At 44.4% G+C, this 5,688-nt stretch overlaps 1 pseudogene; it reads right to left on the bottom strand.

Annotated features, from left to right (window-relative positions):
- Nucleotides 1–4,636: 4,636 nt before the first annotated feature.
- LOC134389721 (dehydrodolichyl diphosphate synthase complex subunit NUS1-like) lies at nt 4,637–5,222 on the bottom strand (annotated as a pseudogene).
- Between the last annotated feature and the right edge of the window lie 466 nt (nt 5,223–5,688).

Genomic DNA, 5,688 nt, shown 5'->3' on the forward strand with positions numbered 1-5,688 from the left:
CCATCAACTGATGCATGGATTTCTAACGTGTGATATCACGATACATTATATATTATTAAGCTATGAAAGATACGAAGGATTCATGTTACAACATGGATGAAAAAATATGTTGAGACATTCTCTTTATTTGGAGGAGGTGAGTGTTTCTTTGTCTTTGGTTTCTTTTCCTTTAGTTCTTTGAGCATATTTAATGCAGTTGTTATAAAGTGTTTGTTTCATTAACATGACTGGGAAAGTGCTTTGATATGTCACTTTTTTGTAAAGTTCTTTTTGTTTGGTTGGTCAGTTTTAAAAAGTTCTTATTTCACTGGGTAAAATTTCTCTTACATAGAAATTTAAAAATCAACATCACAGTTTATGATAAAAATACATTGTGATTTTACCTTTTCTTAATCATTTTTATTTCAAGTATATTTTTAAAATCATAAATGGGGCTTTACAATCCAAAGTAAAAACACTTTTTTTCTTGGTTATAAATATTCATGAGATACAAAGCTGATTGTCACCACTCATGCCCAAGATGTGATGGCCAGATCCATACTGGCAGCATGTCCATTAACACAAATTGCAATTATACCCCATGTCCCCCACCCAATTATCCCCAACTTTCCTCCCCCTCCGCCTTTCCCCCACTCCACTTTTATCCCTAGGTGTGTCCTCTCCCTCTGCAAGTCCAACGCATCACTGTGGTCCTTCTTTCCTGCCTTCTTTCTCTCTTAGCTGCCACTTATGAGTTAGCACATGCGGTACTTATCCTTCAGTGCTTTGCTTATTTCACTCAACATAAGTTTCTGCAGGCTAATCCATGTTGTTGCAAATGAGAGAATTTCATTCTTTTTTATGGCAGAGTATTCCATCGTGTATATGTACCACAGTTTCCTTATCCAGTCATCCATTGATGGACATTTAAGTTGGTTCCATATCTTGGCTATTGTAAACAGAGCTGCGATGAACATAGGAGTGCAGGTGTCCCATCGACATGATGATTTCCATTCTTTTGGGCATATACACAGAAGACGGATTGCTGAGTCATATGGAAGATCTATCTGTAGTCATTTGAGAAACCTCCAAATTGTTTTCCAAAGTGGTTGTACTAATTTACAGTCCCACCAACAGTGCAGGAGTGTTCCCTTCTCTCCACACCCTCATTTGTTATTCTCCACCTTTTTTATTATAGCCACAGAGAATAACAAAACACTTAGTCTTGATAGCTTGAGAATTTGACAAGCAATTCCAGACCATGCTTTCCAAATCTAGTATTCTTTAGTATTCTTCAGACTTCTGAGATCTAGTGTTCAAACTACTCCATTCTAAATGTACAATCTTAGATAACTATTGTACACTTGTTGATAAGAGAGTTTCCCGAAAACAGTCCATCAAATATAAAGAATAGTTTCTGTCCAAGTTTCAGCAATGAGGGAAGAAATACCAAACACCTATGAAGAAATCATTTATTCATTAAAAAAAAACAGAACCAGTACTATTCTCTATCATAAAAGGGAACACATAAAGCTAATTTTAAATGTTTTTGTTGTAGACTTCAGTAATATTTCATTCCCTACACAGGTCTCAATCCTACTTAAAGATCTTTTATGCAAGGTAACCATCAGGATGTCCTGAGTAAATGTCCTGGATATTAACATGGCCCTAAATAGCTGTTCCAAAGAGGAGCAGGTTATTTTTGAGGAAAAGGGCTGCCTTGGTAACTTCCCTCAAGTGTTTATCTTGAATAAAAATGGTTAATGAAAATATTTTTTAAACCATCTTTGGATACTATATAACATACTGCTCGCCAAACAAAAAAGAAAATCAAAACTCTCTTTCCCTTTTTAGGAAATTTTCTACCTTTACTTTTAAAATTACAATTTATTTATCTTTTTTGTTGTTGTTTTTTGACTGCCTAATTCAGTATTAAATTTTTTAAATTCTGCATTTCAGTGTAGTAAGAGTTCTTTTTCAAATGATCCTTACGAATAAGCAAGTTCCAGTCAAGATGGCGGAATAGACTGTCCCCAGCGTCACTCTCTCCCACAAATCAACCAATTTACAACTATAAAAATGTAACATCAGTCGAGCTGGGGCCGCTGGAGCTCAGGGAAAGAGGAGGAGAGACCTACGGAGTTCATGAAGGCAGCAGAAACCACAAAGAGAGGAAGAAAAAACTGCTCTGTTTTGAGCTGCAGCTGCTTTAAGGCTCGAGCTGCTGAGTGCATGGAGCAGGAGCTGGCAGAAGCAGCTGTGCCCTTCAGATGGAGTTGAAGGAGGTGGCAGGGGAGAAGAGGCACTTAGTGGCCCCCAGGACAGCAAGACCACTAATAGGGTTCCCGTGGACCCACTCAGGAGCAAGGAGCCAGAACAGCTGAAAAAGGGGAGCCATTCAGAGGCTGGTGAGTTATCGCAAGGGACCGGTATATGGTCCATCCCATGGGAAGTGTTTGGAGAATGGGTGGTGCGGGAGACAGACCCACCAGGAGAACACTGGACAGAGCAAGGAGAGCCAGTCTGCCCCCCAATCAGCACAGAACCACCCAGCGGAGACTGGTCGGGAATGCAGAATTGCATGGGGTGCAGTTTGATGAAAAAACTCAGGCCCACATCAGAGTTTCTACACAACTCAGGTGAACCAGGTCTCTGGAGAGCTTGAATACCTATAATGTCCACCATTAAACCCTGAGCTGCACAAAAAAGCCTTCCCTAGGGAAACAGCAGCAAAGCAACAATTTAACTCAACCACACAGCTCAAGTTCTGGTTCCCCTATTTTAGAAGTAAGCAAAGAACAAAAAATTAGTTCCGGACCAGGCATATCACCAGTGCCTTGGGACCTGCCAGGGGACATGAGGCATGGAGAAAGGGACCAGACCCCTGCCCACAGCCACTCACACTGCCAGCATCTTGGGGCCTGCCCAGGGACTCGAGGCATGGAGAAGGGGACTGGATACCCTGCACACAACCAGGCACACCACCAATGTCTCAGAGCCCTGCCCAGGGACCAGAGACCTAGGGCAAGGGACCAGACCCCCCTCCCCCAACCAAGCACACCATGCCAGCATCTCAGGGCCCACCCAGTGACCCAAGGCATGGATCCGGGGCCTGGACCCCCTCCCACAACCAGACACACCATGCCAGTATCTTGGGGCCCACTGAGGGACTGGACCCCCCCCAGACAACCAGCCACGCTGTGCCAGTGTCTCAGGGCCTACCTAGGGACCCGAGACATGGAGAAGGGGGCTGAACCCCCCTCCCATAACCAGGCACACTGTGCCAGCACCTCAGGGCCTGCTGGGGTACCTGTGGCATGGACCAGGATCTGGGAACTGGACCACCGCTCCCACAACCAGGCACACCACCAGCACCTCAGGGCCCCACCCAGGGGCCCAGGATATGGAACCAGGGACCGGATGCCCCGCTCACAACCAGGCACACTGCCAGTACCTCGGGGCCCACCCCGGGACCTGAAGCATGGATCTGCGGACCGGACACTCCCCACAACCAGGCACACCACCAGCACAAAGGAACATACCAAAAACATCACCTCCATGTGGGTGGCCCACCACAGCCACCACAATAACCGTGGCTGCCATGAAAGCAGCTAGACACCACAACCACCACTCAGATGGTCCGCCAGGCACTGGAGACAAAAGGAGAGTCACCAGCAGAGAAAAAAGAAGAGGTCATCTCTCCCCACAAAGCCCATTTCAGAGTGACAGAAGAAGCATCTGCTCTATGATGATATTGGGGGACCTGATCACACCTCTCAGCATTGGACAGATCATCTAGGCAGCAAATCAACAGAGTAACGATTATTCCTTAAGAGGGAGAAAAGAAATCTAGGGTAATTAGAGGGGGAGAGGGGAGGGAGACGGGGGTGGTGAGAGATTGGACAAGGGGCACAAAGAAAAATTATGATTTGTAACAATATATATGCTAGTAATATTGATTTAATCAACATATCTCAATGATGAACCCCGAAAATATGTATAATCAATTTTGATTCAATAAAAAATTTTTTAAATGATCCTTACAATACAGAACACAGATACCAGGGCAATACTCTCAAGTCACTTTGACTATAATAAAGAGATGAAAATGGATAGATATTTGAAGATAGGTGTTCCCTCTGCTCTGAAGGTGAGCAAGCTTTTTAACACGTGAGCAGCACAGAACTCCCGAGCTCCATCAAACTCAGGATGCTTCCATTTAATATATTATTCTTAAAAAGTACAGTTTGGTCACTAGGAAAGACTGAACAAAAATGATTGCCCTCCCCCCAAACAGCAACCAAAATAGCTCTAATCACCCCAACTACTTCCCTGTTTTTTAGGAAGTAGTTGGGGCCAAAGAATTTTAAGTCTTAAATTTCAGCTCCGGAAGCACTGCTGTTATTTGCTCAAAGTTGCAGGTCTCCGTATTTCCCTCTCCAATACTTCCTCCATTTATAAGTTTATTTCCATAGACACACATGTGCACACACACACTCACACTCACTCTCAAGTAAGACACTTTTTCATATTTGTTGATAAATCATGAGAATATGAACTAGGTGTGTACAGGGTTTCACGGGTGCTTTGTAAGCATCAGAGTCACTTGGGTCCTTTTCTCCAAAAGTCTGAAATCAAATTACCCAACCAGGGATCACTACTTTCCCACACGCTGTTCACAGGCTGCATATGGATGAAGGGCAGAGAAAAAGTCCTCATAACTAATGTTTAGGTAGAAGGGCAAAGAGACGATCTCAGTCAATCTGATGAGCCAGGGAAGAAAGCCTCATGTGCTGTCCACAGGACCAAACTTCAATACTAAATGATCACAATCAGGATTAGTTACCATTTGAACTAAGCAAACTGATTAACGTATCTACATACAAATCTGTGGATCTCTTCTGCTGCTGGGCTACGAACTGGCAAGAGTCCTGAGCAGCAATCACAATATCTGCTTCCATCTTCTGGGGACAGCACCTTCACTGCCAAATGACAATTAATCATCATTACTATTTGCAAACTCTGGCGAGTATTTGGAACAATCTAAGTCAAAAAGTTCCTGCTGCTGTTTTAAAATCTCATCCATCAATCTGGAATTATTTCTTTTGAAAATTCCTCGGTGGCCGTAGATGCTAACGTAGGAGATGCCCACGGCCATGCACCACACCACGAAGCTGGCGATGTCCCCAGAAGCTGGGCTCCTGCTGCTCCTCAGTGATCACCCAGCCCATGTGCACAGGCAGCTTCTTCTCTTCCTCTTGCCCACACCTGCAATGCGACGGCCTTTTCCCTGCCCCCAAACCCCTTCCCACCTGCGACACGTCACTCGCCCCCCTGCTACCTTCCTTCTCCCTTGGCAGCCCCACCCTGGAGAGTGCCAGGATTTTACCTTTTGATTGATTCAAAAGTATTGAATCAAGACTCTTGATGTAAACAGCCCCTCCAATAGTGTTACCATCTCACTGAGCCATGAAGTCTGTCTGCACACTTTGTGCAGCTGGTGCTGGTATGACCCTTTCTGTCCCACCAGGCCCTTCCGAGATGGAATTTCCCAAGTGGAGTGTGGAGGATGTAATGAGCTGAATAGCGTCTGCCAAATCTTCACATCTGCTCAGAACCTCAAATGTAATTAAAGATCTGAAGATGGAGTTACCCTGGATTTAGTGTGGACCCTAAATTCAATGACTGGTATCCTCACAAGAGGAAAGT

The sequence above is a fragment of the Cynocephalus volans genome, chromosome 10 (genome assembly GCF_027409185.1).
Source record: "Cynocephalus volans isolate mCynVol1 chromosome 10, mCynVol1.pri, whole genome shotgun sequence".
In the NCBI taxonomy this organism is placed as follows: Eukaryota; Metazoa; Chordata; class Mammalia; order Dermoptera; family Cynocephalidae; genus Cynocephalus; species Cynocephalus volans.